The sequence below is a fragment of the Apteryx mantelli genome, chromosome 3 (assembly GCF_036417845.1).
Source record: "Apteryx mantelli isolate bAptMan1 chromosome 3, bAptMan1.hap1, whole genome shotgun sequence".
NCBI lineage: Eukaryota > Metazoa > Chordata > Aves > Apterygiformes > Apterygidae > Apteryx > Apteryx mantelli.
The window spans coordinates 5,780,595-5,797,352 of NC_089980.1; positions in this window are offsets into that span (position 1 = coordinate 5,780,595).

Below are 16,758 nucleotides of genomic sequence, written 5' to 3' on the forward strand. Positions count from 1 at the left end.
GAGCTTTAACGCAGGACTGAACCTGAGCAATTCTGCTGTCACTCATGGGTTTTTTTCTGTCTCTGTTTCCTCATTCTTCCCCCAGCTTCCCTTTGCTAATCTTTATGTTCTTTTGCATCTCCTTTTGTTGCATCTCTTTCGTATCTACTCTTGCTTCAAGCACTTTTTCCTTTTTTGCATCCTTGCTAGCCTTTTCCAGTCCTGGTATGTCTAAGTGTGAAATGGCAGACATGACCCTTGGGCACACGCTAATTTATTTTGAAGCACTTGCGACACTTTCCATTTCCGCCTTGCTTTCTTCTCTTCTATTACATTATCACCTTTTATTTCATCCTGTATTTCCAAATCTTTCAGAAATCCTTTTGCTGAGATTTATGCTCTTGATTTTCCCTCTGCATGGCCTGATTCTAGTTATAAATCTAATTAGAAGATGGTAACTGTTTGGTTAAACAGTATTTCACTCACTTTGTGAAATCTGTGCCATTCACCATCTAATATTGTTTTGTCTCCTCCTTTCCATGGCATGTAGAAGAATAGAGGAGACTTCTTCAACCAGAATGTAATTAAACTCATTGAACAAGCCCATATTACCTAATCATGTCATCAATATTTGTCATCAAAAATTTGTGTATTGTAGTGAAGATACCTAGCAATAATCAAGAAAATCAATTTATAACAGCTGAGGTTCTGACCAGATTCTTTGTCTCAAGGTATCCTAAGTATAAAGTTTCCGCCTTGGTTTGTCTGGGCTTGCCCATATGGCAGGAACTTATTTGCTTGCCGTTACTAAGACACAAAATTCAAGAAAAACCTGGGATACAAAAGGAGTTTCCCGTTTAGAGGGAAGGACGTTTTTTTTCCCCAGAGTAATTTCCAAATGTCCTGAGTTAACTTGTACTCAAAATTTTCTACTAGAGTCCACTGAATTTGCCAAGTTTTAAGTTGTGTTGATTTGTATATGCATGTCCTATAAGATTCGGAGACACTAGAGCCCCGAGCCTTTTCCTCTTACAGGTTTATTAGCCAGCAAAAGAGGTTTATGAAGGGCCTGCTGAAAACGGCTGCTTCTGAAGGTGTGTAGCCAGCAGTAGCTTGGGCCGTGCAGAAAGACTGTGCATTTAATATGCCATGGAGATATGTGGATTTAGGCAGAAATGTGGAGAAGTACAAGTCTTTACTGAGGCCTCTGAGCACAGGAATTATGCTGAATAACAGCAGCATTTTTAAGTTGTATATTAAAATTGACAGGAGAGTTTCCTAAAAAAAATTGTTGCTGATTTGTTTGGTGCCTGATTTATCCAGCAGAGCAACATACTGCAGTTTATTGCTTTCCGTTTTCCCTTTCTCCTGCCTGCTTGAAACAAGCTGACAAATGCAGCCTGTGTTTTCTTCGGAGCTAACGGGGAAATTGAGGGCTGAGGAAATAAGAAAAGCGGTTTGAGAGTCAAATAGTGCTTGAAGCGGCACGGCAGTTACCCAGCAGGAAGAATGCACTTCCCTAGTAAACCGCTTGCCTCTGGGATCAAAGCTTCCTGAAGAACAAGGTCTTTTGCCTTTGCTGAGCTAGAACTGCCGCTGGTAAGTGTGCGGTGCGGTGCCTAGTGGGCAGGAAAGTTGTGTTTTCTCTGAAGCCTGCTCTGGAGGCGACTGCTGCTGTCCTTGGGGCAGTGATGTGCTGTGTGTCTTTCGCTTCTCGGCTATTCCTGCGTGGGATGGGGAGAGTGCTAGTCGGGCAGTAAGTGGCAAGCTTCCTTTGAAGGACGCTTGCAGGTCAACTGAATGTAATTTGAGTTACGCAGTGTGTTTTGCCCTGCAGCGGTTTTCATTCATGACTGTCCTTATCATCTGTACGAATAGAAAAAACAGTGTTTTCTACTGGCTCAAGTAACCAAAGGCTCCTGATGAGTTTTCTCCACCAAGGAGAATCCTGTTCTGCACAGAGGTCTCTGTTCTGTCTGGGAACAGTGCACAGTGCGGCGTTTGCCTCCGGCACTGCGCGAGAATGGCCTGAGTATCCCTAACATTTTGCAGCCAACGAGAGGGAGATACTAAATTTCCATTCATCTGTTGCTTTGTTAAGTGGCATTATGGGCTTGAGGCAGGTTTCCTGTGCTTTCTGCTCACTAAAGAGTTGCTTATTGCCATTAGGTATTTTGCGGATTTACTTACAGCAGAAAATGGATCTGCACATTTACTGATTGCACTTCTCTCTGTTACCTTTGCGACAAAATATGCAGGGAATATTATGTGTGTTCTGCCTCCTAAAGTCAGTGTGCTTTCTGCAGCTGCATAATTTAGACACAGTATGCGTTTGACTCGGAGGAGCCAGTCTGCAAACCGTGCTGTAGCTTGGGCAGATGGGCTAGGCAGGGGCAGTAGGGAAGTCTGACAGCGTAGGATGAAGGACAAAGTCAGTTCTTTCTCTCATATTGACCGTGTGCAGTACCATTTACTCAAAATGGCTCAAGATGTTTAAGATCAATGCAGATTTCAGCACTGCTCTATGGAGCCATGACTTTATGAGTGTTTGATTTGTTTCCATGTCCGCAGCTTGGTTCCTGGATAATAGATGAGAAGATCTGTCCTAGACACGGGGACACGTGGGACGCCCATGTTGAGCGGCTGAAAACAAATGCACTGTGTGGTGTTAGAGAAGAGGAGAAAGGGAACAGGGAATTCTCCTCCCTTCCTCAAGTTCCTGCTCAGCATGTGGTTATAATCGATCAGCCTTGGTCTGGCAGTGGTGGAAAAGGGACTCAGCGGAGAGAAAAGCAGGTCACGTTTTGGTGGAAGGATGAACATTGCCATGCTCCCCGCTGGCAAGCCGCCCCTGGGACAGTGGGTCTGAAAAGCCCACTTTTCTAGTCTCTTGAGGCATCTTGTTTGCAGATAGCAGCACTTTGGAAAAATGTCTTTTCCTCTAGTTTTGCTTTACTGCGTCAGAAACTTGTCATGGAGTCAATAGGGCCGAAGTATCTTTAGGCTCACAGGACTTGCCGAAGAAGAACAGACCCATGTTCAGACTGGTCCGGTCTTCTGTCTCCTCCGGTAGCTGGAATAAGCTTCCTCCAAAGAAGGCAGAAGCTGTACTGCATTTGCAGAGTGGCCTAACCTGAGGTCTAAATTGGTCTGAAACGCACTCAGAAGCAGATCTTCCGTCTTTCTTCCTGTGTAGTTCATGCCCCTCTCAAATGACAGGTGCACCATGCAGAGGAGGATGGTGATGCAAAATTATCCTAGATTTCCCTCTTTAATCCAGATTAAGCATCTTAAAAATCTGTAATGTTTTGAAACATTAGCTAGTGGTCTTGTTTGCCATAGTTTTAAGGCAAACAGGCTTAACTTGGCATACCTTTAAGTATTTTTTAAGTAGGATCAGATTTCCATAAGGTGTCTCAAACTGTGTACACCAAAATGGGGTTTCTTAGAATAACCATTTACTTTGGGAAAGGAGGGCCTATCCCAAAGTTCCCAAACACCCTTACGGTCTCTTCCCAGTGTTGCTATGTGACATCAGCCCAGTGGCACCAGCTCTGGCACTGTGACCCGGATTCACCCTACCTAATTTTAGGTACAACAGTTAGGAGCACAGTGTCTCCTGCAAAATCAGCAGAGAGAATTAGGCATTTCCTAGCTTAATCTCTCTCTTTGATGCCTCTCTCTTCAGCAGTGAAAGGAGGAACCTGCTTACCTGTATGTCCACTTTTACGCTGCCCCCAGGAGCCTGCACTTTGGTAAGATAAATGCAGACTTGCTTGTACAAAGGAGAAAGCTGGCTACCAGATTTGGAAAGTGACTCTCAGGTCCAAGAGCATGACTTTGTATGCTTACAGGACCCAAAGTAGAATGGGGGCTGTAAACCTCCGCAGAGCTTTGGGAAGCGAAACAACCTTTCTGCCTGAAAATAGAGGTAAATCCAGATTCTGTTCTTAGGATGTGAAGCTAGCTAGGGGGGCTCATGAGAAGCCTCAAAGCCAGGAGGATGGGGTTTAAGGGCTGCAAAGCTCGTTTTAATTTTTAAAGAAAAGTTTCTCTCTCTTCTAAAGGACAGGAGGAGGAGGGATAAGGAAGTCCACAGGGGAAATACTAATTTTCAGTCTTCTGCTAGCATGTGTTGAGAACACTGTCTGCTCACAGCAATGAATGTTCACAACAAGCTTCTCATTCTCATGAAGGGAGACAGAAATGTGCTGCAGATGGCACAGAAGTGGCTGTGGAAGAAAGCTGCCTAGAGGCAGCTGAACTCTGACAACAGCACAATTCGCAGGACTTTCAGGTTTTCTCATGTTCAGGAGACTTTATATGTGTCTGTACTAATTTTACGTGCCTTTTAATAGCACTGTTTGTATTATACTGTTTGAAACTGGCCAAAATCGTTGCTGGCCCTTGAGCAGATAAAGAAACAGAATATACTGACTTATAAAAAACAAGGCTGGCTGAGGGAACTTGTCCTAAACCAGAATTGCTCCAATCTGCTTTATTACTCCTTTTCCTTCCTCTTTCATTTCCTTTTCCAAAGTATAGCATTAAGTCTGCCTAGGGGCTAACGGGTCTATAAATCCTTCCCAAAGGAAAATAAGTCCTAACTCTCCCTCCGTACATCACAGCCAATTGATAATAGTTGTTGCTGTGGAGAAGTGCAGGATGATGCACTGCACGTTGCCTTAAACGTGTGCCAGTGTTGTCAGCCTAGTTAGGAGACACATTGCTGCCCACTACTGCGGCTTACGTTCCTGCCACCCATTCCTTGGCGGGACGGGGGCACTTGAAGATGAGTTTCTGTACTGAACGGGATTTAATATTCAGACTCAAGATATCTGTTCTGTGGGCTAAGCATATGCAGCATTCCCATTTTTGAACTGCTTTTAGGGTTTTTTTCGATGTGTGAGGTTCAGTGCTGCAGTCGGGGTGCTCACGTGGCTTAAGGAAGCCTGGGATCAGGTCTGACATATTCAGTAACGACAGCAGTTCTCTGTCCCTTGTGCTGTGGGTCATCATTTAGCCCTTGGCACTGGTGTGATCAGTGCAGCATCGCGTACAATGGATTGGGCATATTTTGATGAAGTCAGGCACAGATCTTGCTCTCTCTTCCTCGGTCCCTCTGCATTTCTCTTCTTGCCTCGCTCTCTCCTTCCCTCTCTTCTCTCACTAGCCTTGTTTCTCCTCTTTCTCTCTCCTTCACTCTTACTCTTTCTCTCTTTTTCTCTTGCTTTCTCTCTCTCTCTCCCGCTGTCTTTCTCTCCCTCACTTGCTCTCTTTTGCTTTTTTCTCTTCTTTCTCCCCTATCTGCCCGTCCTCCTCCCTCCTCCTGTCTTTCCCTCGGTTTGCCTCTCTCTCCTTCTCTCCTTCTCTCCTTCATTCTCCTGGACTCTCTTTCTCTGCCCTTCTTTCCTTCTCTCCTTCTCCCGCTTGGTCTCTTTCCCCCTCTGCTTCTCTCTTCCTCTCACCCTCCTCTTTCTCTCCCTCTTTCTCTTTACTATTCTTTCCCCGCCTTTTTCCTCCCTTCCTCCCTCTTTCCCTCTCTCTTTTCCTTTCCTTCCCTCTTTCTCTTTCCTGCTTTCTCTTTGCCTCTTTCTCTCTTGTTCTCTCTCCCTCGCCCTTCCTCCTCTCTTGCCCTGCCTTGTTCTTTCTTTCCCTCTTTCCCTCCCTCTCTCTCCCTTTCTTGCTTGGGTTTTCTTTCTTTCTCTTTCTTTCTCTTTCTCCCTCCCTTCCTCCCTCTTCCTTCCCTCTTTCCTTTTCTCTCTCCCCTCCCTCCCTCCCTCTTTATCCCACTTCCCCTTTCTCTCTCCCTCTCTTTCTCTGCTTCTCTTTCCCTGTCGTCTTTCTTTCTCACTCCCTTTCTCTCTCCCTTCCCCTTCCTCTTCCTCCTCCTCCTTCTCTTTCTCCTTCATTCTTTCTTTCTCTTTTTCACTCTCATTCTCTCCCTTCCTCCCTCCTGCTGTCTCTCTCTCTCTCTCTCTCCCCTCTCTCTTCTCCCTCTATCTGTATTGATCTCCCTCCTACTCCCTCTCTGTTGTTTCTTTCGCCATTCCTTTCTCTCTTGCTCTTTTTCTCTCGACTCTTTCTTTTCTCTTGCTCTCTTTTTCCCTCTTTCTCCCTCCCTCCCTCCCTCACAATTTTCTTTCACTCTTTCACTCTTTCCCTTTTTGCCTTTGCTCTCTCTTTTTTCCCTTGCTCTTCCTCTTTTCCCTTTCTCTCCCTCTCGCTTGCTTTCTTGCTCTCTCTCACCATCTAGCTCCTTCTCGCTCCTTCTCTCTCTCAGGCTTCCTTCCCTCCTTTCTTTCTTTCTCTTTCTTTCTTCCCCTTTCTTTTTCTTTCTTTTCTTTCTTTCTCGCTCTTTCTTTCCTTTCTTGCTCTTCTCTTCCTCCCTCTTTCCCTCTTTTTCTCTCTCTCCGTCCCTCCCTCTCTTCCCCCTCTCTTTTCCTCAGTGCCTCTCCCTCTTTCTGCCCTTCTCTCGCACGCCCTTTCTTTCTCTCCTCTCCCTTGCTTTCCCTCCCTCTTGCTTTCTTTCTCTCTCTGCACCTTTCTCTTTTGCCCCTTTTTCTTTCTCTCCCTTTCTTGCTCTTGCTCTTTCCTTCTTTCTTCCTTCCCTCCCTTTTTCTCCCTCCTTCTCTTTCCTTCTTCTTTCTCTCTCTTTCCCTCCACATCTCTCATTCTCTTGCTCTTTCTTTCCTCCTCTTTCTCTCTCTGCCCCCCTCTTCTTCCTCTTCCTTTTTTCTCTCTCCTTCTCCCTCTCTCTCCCTCCTTTGCTCTCTTCTTTCTCTTTCTCACTCATACTTTTCTTTTCTCTCTCTCTCGCCTTCTCTCACCTTCCTCTTTCTCTGTTCCTTTCTCTCCCCCAGCCTATATTTCTCCCTCTACCTGCCCCTCTCTTCTCTCCTTTTCTGTTATTCTCTCCCTCGCTCCCTCGCTCCCTCCCTTTATCTCGTCTCCTTCTCCCTCTGTCTCTTGCTCTGTCTTCTCTTTCTCTTGCTCTCTCTTCCTCGGTCCCTCTGCATTTCTCTTCTTGCCTCGCTCTCTCCTTCCCTCTCTTCTCTCACTAGCCTTGTTTCTCCTCTTTCTCTCTCCTTCACTCTTACTCTTTCTCTCTTTTTCTCTTGCTTTCTCTCTCTCTCTCCCGCTGTCTTTCTCTCCCTCACTTGCTCTCTTTTGCTTTTTTCTCTTCTTTCTCCCCTATCTGCCCGTCCTCCTCCCTCCTCCTGTCTTTCCCTCGGTTTGCCTCTCTCTCCTTCTCTCCTTCTCTCCTTCATTCTCCTCAACTCTCTCTCTCTGCCCTTCTTTCCTTCTCTCCTTCTCCCGCTTGGTCTCTTTCCCCCTCTGCTTCTCTCTTCCTCTCACCCTCCTCTTTCTCTCCCTCTTTCTCTTTACTATTCTTTCCCCGCCTTTTTCCTCCCTTCCTCCCTCTTTCCCTCTCTCTTTTCCTTTCCTTCCCTCTTTCTCTTTCCTGCTTTCTCTCTTTGCCTCTTTCTCTCTTGTTCTCTCCCTCTCTCTTCTCCTCTCTTACTCTCCATCTTCTTCTTTCTCTCTCCCTCTTTCCCTCCCTCTCTCCCCCTTTCTCGCTCAGTTTTTCTTTCATTTCTTTCTGTTTCTCTCTCTCTTCCTTCTCTCTCTTTCCTTTGCTCTCTCTCTCTGTCTCCCTCTGTCTCTCCCTCTTTATCCTGCTTTTCCTGTCTTTCTCTCTTTCTCTGATTCTTTCCCTCTGTCGTCTTTTCTTTCTCACTCTCTCCCTTTCTCTCTCTCCCTTTCTCCCTTCCCCACTCTTCTTCCTTCTCTCCCTCTCTTTCTCCTTCATTCTTTCTTTCTTTTTCACTCTCTCATTCTCTCCCTTTCTCCCTCCTGCTGTCACTCTCTCTCTCTCCCGGTCTTCTCCCTCTATCTTTATCTGTATCGATCTCCCTCTTACTCCCTCTCTCCTTCGCTTCTTTTGCCATTCCTTTCTCTTGCTCTTTTTCTCTTTGACTTTCTCTTTTCTTTTGCTGTCTTTTTCCCTCTCTCTCCCTCCCTCCCTGTTTTCTTTCTCTTTCACTCTTTCCCTTTTTGCCTTTGCTCTCTCTTTTTTCCCTTGCTCTTCCTCTTTTCCCTCTCTCTCTCTCTCCCGCTTGCTTTCCTGCTCTCTCTCACCATCTTCCTGCCTCCATTCCTCCCTCCCTGCCTCCTTCCATTCCTCCCTCCCTCCCTTCCTGTCTTTTCCTTTCTTTCCCACTTTCTCTCTCCCGCTTTCTCTCTTTCCCTCTCTCTCTCTCTCTTGTTCTCCCTCCCTCTCCCTTCCCCTCTCTCTTCCCCCCTCCCGCTCCTTTTTATCATGCTTTGCATCTCTCTCTGTCTTGGTCTTTTTTGCTGCCTCTCTTCCTCCTCCTCTCCCTCTTTCTCCCTCTTTCTTCCCCGTTTCCTTCTCTCCTGTCTTTTCTCGCTCTCTCTCCATCTTTCTTTCTCCCTCTCCTTCTCTCTTTCTCATTCTTTGTTTCTCTTTTTCTCCCTTCCTCTTTTTCTTTTTCTCCCTCTTTATTCCCCTTTCCCTTTCTCTCTCTCTCTCTGGTTCTGTTTCCCTCTTTGTTCTTTCTTTCCCTCTCTCTCTCTTTCTCTCTCTTTCTCTCGCTCTGGCTTCCTCCCTCTGTCTTTCTCTCCCTTCCTCCTCCTCTCTTCTTTCTCATGCTTTCCCTTCCTCTTTCTGTCTTGTTCTTTCTCTCTCCCTGTCTTTCCTTCTCTCCTTTTCTCTCTCTCTGCCTCTCCTGTTCTTTCTTTCCCTTTCCCTCCTTATTTTTCTCTTTTATCCATCTCTCTTTGTCCCTTTCTCTCACTGTTTATCACCTTCTCTCTCTTCCTTGTCTCTTTTTCTTTCTCCTTCTCTCTCTCTCGTCCTTTCTTTCCTTCTCCTTTGTTTCTTCTTTTCTCTTTTTCTCCTTTCTCTCTTCCGTCTTTCTCTTCCTCTCCCTCCTTGTTCCGCTTTCCCTTTCTCTCTTTCCTTTTTTCTCCTCGTTTCCCTCTTTCTTTCCTTCTCTCCTCCCTCTCCCTTTCTGCCCCCTCTCTCTCCCTCTCTCTTTCTGTCTCCTTCCTTCCTTTTTCCCTCTCGCTCTTCTCCCCGCGGCTCCGGGCCCCGCCGCTGTCGCCGGTCGCCGGTCGCGGGGCCCCGGGGCGCCGCCGCGCGGGGGCTGCCCGGGCCCTGCAGCGCCCCCGCGGCCGCCAGGCGGCGCCGCCGTGCGCGGGCGAGCGGCGCTGAGGGGCGGCAGGTGCGCGGCGGCCCCGCGCCGGGCCGGGCGGGCGCCACCGGAACCGGAACCGGCGGGGCGGAACCGGAACCGGCGGCGGCGGCAGGAGCAGCGGGAGGAGCGGGCAGAGGAGCAGCAGCAGGGAGCGGGGAGGCGGGACGGGCTCCGGCTCTGCCGGGAGGCACCTGGGGCCCCCCCGGGCGGGTCGCAGCGGGCGGCCCGGGCTTGTCCGCGGGGCAGCGGGGGGCGGAGGCCCGGCCCGGCCCCGCAGCCGCCGGGGCTGGCGGGAGCCGCGGCCGCCGGGAGCGCCGGGCCGGGCCGGGGCGGGCCGGGGGGAGTCGCGGGGGGGGCGGCCCCGGCCCCCGTGACAGCCGCAGGCGGGCGGCGGCGGGGCCCGGCCGGGGAGGGCAGGGGAGGGCAGCAGCGGGCACCCTCGGGGGAGCCCCGGGCCGGGCCCGGTGCGGAGCCCCGTGGGGCTGCGAGCGCTCCCGGGACGCCTCTGCTCTCCCGCGGGGGCTGCGGGCCGCGGGGCTGTCACGGACAGACGGACGGATGGATGGACAGCGCCAAGCGGGAGCCGGATGGAGCCGCCGCCGGGAGCAGGAACTGGACGGAGGGACGGAGCCGCCGCCGGGAGCGGGACGGAGGGACGGAGCCACTGCCAGGAGCGAGCGCCGGACGGAGCCGCAGGCACAACAGAGCCGCTGCTCGGGCACAACAGCTGGTGCGGAGTGATGAGCTTGTGCACATGGCATCAGCCTGCACTGATGAGCTCACACTGATCCAATAGTTTACTCTTTAATTACTCTTTGTTTACTCTTTAATTACTCTTTGTTTACTCTTTAATTACTGACAGGGCCATAAATCAGTTGCTATCACAGCTCAGAGCTTGGTGGCATCACTGAAGGTTGCATCAGTGTTGAAGCCTTAGCTGATGGATATGGGATCAGTGTTGGCTAATTCCCTTATGAATATTCAGTGAAGGCTGAGTAATGAGCTCAGGGACATTGGCTCAGGGATGACTAATGACCTTACACATCTGGAATCCCTAGTGACTAGTTAGTTCCTGGTGCTTCAAAGCCTCTAAGCTAATTGTTTATTTAGTGCTGAAAGTCTTGTGTGAATGTTGACTAATTGGTTTCTATATGTCCACTCCCTGTTGACTCCTTGAACTAATTGAGCATTTAGCTTGTGAATGTTGAATCGATATTGACTCCCTGGTCAGGACTGATTCAATACTTCCAAGCTCATTGGTTAATTAGTGGTGAAAGTCTTGGATGAATGTTGAATAAATACTGGCCCTGGAAGATGGTGTCTCCTGGTGTTTCCTCCTCCCCAAAACCACTTTTGCGCCAGAAACTATCATCTCAGACGCGAGGTTCGGCCTGGTGCATGCCAGCCTCCCTGCCCGCAGGGCAATCGCAGATGGACCCCCCCTTCGGGGAGGGTCCACGCACCCTCCCTCCCTCCCCCCCATCCCACCGCCTCCCCCCACCCCAAAAAGGGCCCCCTCAGCCTCCCCTTTGGGGCTGGAAACAGCCAAACTTGCCTCTGTTTCCAAGTCCCCAAAACGCAGGACTCAGTCTGTGTTTTCAGCCACAGAAACAGCCAAGTGAGCCTCCGTTTGTGGCCCCCAAAACACAGGGCTTAGCCTCTCTTTTGGACCCCCAGAATGCAGGACTCATTCACCTGTTCTTGTGCTTGAAAACAGGGACTAAGCTGCCCTCGGTGGCCCCAAAACACAGCACTGGCCTCTGTTTTTAGTGCCCAAAACAGCTGACCTCGCCTCCGCTGCCAAGTCCCAGAAACATGCGACTCCTTAGTCTCTGTTTCTGGACCTGACAACATACGACTTGGTCTCCGCTTTGAGGATTAGAAACAGCCACCTCAGCCTCCCTTTCAGGCCCCCCAAACACAGGCCTTAGTTGCTGTTTGCAACCACAGAAGAGCCAACTAAAAGCCCCTGTTTTGGGCCCCTAAAGGCAGGCCTGAGCCTCCCTCTCCACCCCCCAAAACAGCCCCCGAAGCCTGTTTCTGACCCCAAACCCAGGGCTTCAGCCCTGCTGCTGAGCTCAGAAACACAGGCCTGCGGCACCCGCTTGAACGCGGAGCCTGGGGCCCCCAAAACGCAGCATTCGGCCCCTCCCGGCAGAGCTGGAAGCAGCGACCTCGCCTCCCTTCTCCAGCCCCCAAAGCCCCCCGCGGCCGCTGCTCCGGGGCCCAAACCCCCGGGAATGAGGCCGTGCTTCCAGCCCCGGGAGCAGCCGGGCTCCCCCAGCCCGTGTCCGGCCCCGCAGCCCCGCACGCGGCCCGTGTCGCCCCCGCCCGCCCCTGCCCCGGCCGTGTGCGGGGCCCGGCGCAGCAGCCCCAGCCCGGGCGGCCCCGGGCGGCTCTGGGCCCTGCTCGGGAGCTGCGCCGGGGCGGCCCCGCGGCGAGGGCGGCGGAGGGCAGCGGAGCGGAGGGCAGCGGAGGCCCCGGCCCCGGGTGCGGGGCAGCCCGGGCGGGCGGGCGGGCGGGCGGGGGGGGCGCCGGGCTCCGGCCCTTCGCGCTTTAGCCCCCGGCCCGGCGCGGCGGGACACGAGCCGCGGCCGCAGCGGGAGGAAGCAGGGCCCGGCTCCGGCCGCCGCAGCCCGGCAGCCCCAGCCGCGCTCGCAGCCCCGGCCCCGGCTCCCCCCGCCCGGCCCCGCGGCCGAGCCCCCCCGCTCCTCACCTGGGGCCGCCGCCGCCGCCCGCCCGGCCCCGAGCGCCCGCGCCGTGACGGAGCCACAGAGGCAGCGAGCGGCCGCCAGCCGCGAGGCACCGAACTGAGCGCGCCGCCCGCCGCGGCCCGCGCACGCGCCCTGCCGCCCGCCCCGCCCCCGGGCCCGCCCCCAGTGCCGTGCCCCGCCCCCCGCTCCCCTGGTCCCGCCCCCAGCCCCGCTCCCCTGGCTCCGCCCCCGCCCCCCGCTCCCCTGGCTCCGCCCCCGCCCCCAGCCCCGCTCCCTCCCGGCCCCCCGCCTCCCGCTCCCCTTGCCCCGCCCCCGTCACCACGCGTGTCACGAGCGCGCCGTTCTCGGCCGGGCCGCGCGCGCTGGGCGACGTCCCGGCAGCGCGGGGGCGATCGGCGGGTGCCGCTGCCCCGCCGCGGGCCCGGGCTGCCTGTGTCCGGCCCCGGCCCCGGCCTCGGCCCCGGCGCTGCGCTGCGCCCCCCGCGCCCGCCATCCCCGTCCCGGGCTGCAGCCGCGCCGGCCCCGGCGGCGGCGCGGGGACCCCGCGCTCGGCTCGGCTCGGCTCGGCTCGGCTCGGCTCGGCTCTGCCTGCTGCGGGCGGCGCGGGGGCCGGGGCCGGCTGAGGGCGGCTGGGGCCGCGGCGGATCTGCCCCAAGCGCCGCCGTGCGCGGGGTCCCGCGTGGCGGCGCCGCAGGGCGCAAAGGGGCCGCTCGTGCCCCGCGTGACCGGCGCGGCGCGGCTCTGCCCGAGGCGGCACGTGGCGGCCGCGGCCCCTGCGGGCGCCGTTGCTGGCGGCGTTGTCCCAAATCGGGGCTTCGTCGCCCGGGCTGCAACGAGTCCATCCGCCCACGGAGCCGAGACGTGGGTTCATTTCGCGGCTGCGCGCGGTCGGCGCCGGGGGTGAATCCCCAAAGGCAGCAGCCAGGCTGCTCGGCATCGCTCCGGCCGGACGGGTCTTCTCGGCCAGAAGCTGCCTCTTGTCCTGCCCCGGTACAGGCCGGGTTCAGTTAGTTGCGGGTTGCTTCCGCTGCGCTTCTCACTTCCGCACGCCCGGTGGGGAAGGGGCTCCCACGGCTGGGGGTCTTCAGCCTGGTGGGGGTGAGTTTTAGCATTATAATGGTGTTTGTTATAATGAAGAAAGTTCACTCTCGGTTACAGCTGGCTGTTGTTTTTTCCTGACTGATTCGATATAGCCATGTTCCCAGGTGCTGTCCTTGAAGCTAGGAAGCAGGAAGGTAGCGGTGTCCCCCCCCCGGGGTCAGTACTGGGTCCAGTCTTGTTCAACCTCTTCATCAGTGACCTGGATGAAGGCACAGAGTGCACCCTCAGCAAGTTTGCTGACGACACCAAACTGGGAGGAGTGGCCGATGCACCAGAGGGCTGTGCTGCCATTCAGAGGGACCTGGACAGGCTGGAGAGGTGGGCGGAGAGGAACCTCCTGAAGCTCAACACAGGCAAGCGCAGGGTCCTGCACCTGGGGAGGAATAACACCATGCACCAGTCCAGGTTGGGGGTTGACCTGCTGGAAAGCAGCTCTGCCGAGAAGGACCTAGGAGTGCTGGTGGACACCAAGTTAAGCATGAGGCAGCAATGTGCCCTTGTGGCCAAGAAGGCCAATGGGATCCTGGGGTGCATTAGGCAGAGCATTGCCAGCAGGCTGAGGGAGGTGATCCTGCCCCTCTCCTCAGCCCTGGTGAGGCCACATCTGGAGTCCTGCGTCCAGTTCTGGGCTCCCCAGTACAAGAGGGATGTGGCACTACTGGAGCGAGTCCAGCGAAGGGCTACAAAGGTGATTAGGGGACTGGAGCATCTCTCTTATGAGGAAAGGCTGAGAGAGCTGGGCCTGTTCAGCCTGGAGAAGAGAAGGCTGAGAGGAGATCTTATCAACGTGTACAAGTATCTGAAGGGAGGGTGTCAAGGGGATGGGGCCAGACTCTGTTCAGTGGTGCCCAGCAACAGCACAAGAGGCAACGGGCACAAACTGAAACACAGGCAGGTCCATCTGAACATGAGGAGAAACTTCTTCCCTGTGAGGGTGGCAGGGCACTGGCACAGGTTGCCCAGAGAGGTTGTGGAGTCTCCTTCTCTGGAGATACTCCAAACCCGCCTGGACGCAATCCTGTGCAAGGTGCTGTAGGTGACCCTGCCTGAGCAGGGGTGTTGAACTAGATGATCTTCTCCTGAGGTCCCTTCCAACCTCAACCATTCTGTGATTCTGCGATTCTGTGATATGTGAGAGCGTCGGGACCTCCTCCTTGCTGGGAGAGAGCACCAAAGCCACCAGGAGCACTAAGGGAAATGTACAGCACCAGGAGAGCTCTGGTTGCTTCAGGCGGTGCACAAGGCTCAGCGAGGCTAGAAATGTTCGTGCTAAGGCCAAACGTACAGAGGGAGTGGTGCCAGCAAGAAAGCAGGAGAACGGAACGCAGCTTGACGGGTGATGGGAGCTGGGGCACAGGCTTGGCGCCGGAGCCCCCACGCCTCTCCACAGCTGCCCCCGGGCCAGCTGCCGAAGCGCAGAGCTGGGGCTGGAGCAAAGCGGCTGCAGGGGGGGCGGGCAGGAGAGCAGGGAGCGAGGCTGCAGCAGGCGCTGGCGCGGAGCTGCAGAGCAGCGAGGCGAGCGCAGGGGCCCGAGCGTGCGGGCAGAGAGCCGGGCTGCCGCCGAGGGGCTCCTCGAGGGCGGCAGCAGCAGCAGCAGCAGCAGCAACCGCGGCCGCCAGCAGGCCCGGGCTGCCCGCACAGGGCGGCGCCGGCGCGCGGAGGGAGCGCGGGCCGCGGCGGGGGTGCGCGGCCCCTGGCGCCCCGCGGAGGCGCGCGGAGGGCGCCCGTGAGCTCACAGAGGGGCCCCGCGTTGCGCTGTGTTGCACTGCGCTGTGTTGCGCTGCGTTGCGCTGCGGCGTGTTGCGGCGTGTTGTTGCGCTGCGCCCGGCAGACGCCGCTCCGCGCGCGCGTTGCTCGAGGGCGCCGGCGGGGGGCGGCTGCTGGCGACGGGCAGCATGGTGCGAGCGCGGGGGGCGTCCGCCCCCGGCCGCCGCCTGCTGCTGCTGCTCGGCCTCCTGGCGGCCCTGCGTGCCCGGGACAGCCGGGCTGCTCCGCGGGCAGCGCCGGGCCCAGGTAGGGCGGGCGGCGACGGAGGCACCGCCGCCCCCGCACGGCGCGGCGCGGCAGCCTGGGGGCCGCGGGGCCGGCTGGCGAGCGGCCGGGGCGGCTGCGGCCGGGGCGGCGGGAGGCGGCTGCCGGGCTGCGGGGCCGCGGCGGCGGCGGCGGCGTCGGGGGCCGGGAGCGGCTCCGCGAGGCTCGTGGGGCCGCGGGGAGGCTGGGGGCGCTGGGGGCGCTGCGCGGGGCAGCGCCGGCGCCGGGAGCTGTCCGTGGAGCAGCGCCTGGCGCTGTGTGGCGGCAGCTGCTGTCCCCGCGCGTGGCTTCAGCGGTGCCTGGGGGCGATGGCGATGGCGGCGCTTGGCCGGGTGCCAGCGGTGAGCCTCACGGACGGGCTGGAGGCGAGTCGTCGGGGGATCTTCCCTGGAAGGGCTGGAAGCACGGATGTCCTCGCGCCGCTTTGGCCTTCAGCGGGCCGGCGGGCTCTTGTGCCCACGCGGTGTAAATGAGCCTTCCTGCGCTGCGGTGCTGAGGCTTCCCCGTTTGTAGAGTCCTGGCTTCCTTGGTGGGCGTTTGAGAGCTCCCCGGAAGAAGGCACCGAGGGGCCCCGTGTGTTTGTGCCGGGGGCGCTTGGGGGCTGTCGTATAGCGCCTGGACAGAGGGTTTGGAGAGCTGCCAGGTCGCAGCCAACAGGTGCCCCCGGCCCCTCTGCAGTTGTGAGGCTCTCGACCTGCCTGTGTGACCTGGGGAAGGCTTCCGAGATCTGCGCTGGCCGCTTTGGCTCGCAAAGCGCTGTTGGCGAGTGCCCCTGAGCCAGTGGCTGCTGCAAAGCCCGGGGGCATGATGGGGTTGAGTTTACAGCTTGTGTGAACTCCAGGGCGTCCCTTCCCCCAGCAGCTCTGTGCCTGCTGACATTTATGCCCATACGGTGCCAGTGCAGACACCCGCTAGGTGTCTGCAAGGTGCACGGGAGCAGAAGTATGGTGTAATTATATGTTCCCCGTCATTCACCACCCTTCAAATCAGCAGTCGTCTATGGAAATACTTAATGAGAACTGTTCCCGTCTCGGCTTGGTTACAGATGCGGCTGTAGTGGGCGTTTATCCAGCTTCTCAGCTGCATCCTGTTGCTGAGCCTTGGGGTCTTCCCAGGGGTACGTAGTCCATTTTTACTTCCCTGAAAGAAGAAGAACTTACTTTGTACTATTCTGTTCACATGAAATTGTACTTCATACTTGCTCTTCAGGTCGTCCAAGGGCTTTAGAGCCGCGGGGGCGCCCCAGGGGTAAGTTGTGAGCATTTCTTTACTTTGAGAGCTGCCAGGTGCCAGGTCAAAGGTCATCTCTGCCCCTCCACAGCTTTGAGACTCTCGACCTGCATATATGTCCCATGTCATGACGTGCCCCCCCCCCCTTCCATTCATTACACCTGCTTTGTGAAGAAGCTGGTAGCAGCTTGTAAGGAAAACTGGCCACCTATGTGTTGGCTTTCTGCTCTGCCTGTGGGTAATGGTTATCCAGATTTTCAGCTGTACCCTCTTCCCGAGCCTCGGGAGGATCCGCGGGGTAGGTAGTCAAGATGCATTCACTTCACAGAAGAAGCTTTTCCGTTTCCAACTTTTCTTGGTGTGGAGTGTAACTGAATAAGTGCTTGGCTGCTGCTCGCACAGACGGAAGAGCAGAGTGGGACTCGGGAGGCCTTCAGAGATGTGCCTCGGGGCGCTTTGCCTTGCAGAGCCTTTGTGCTGCT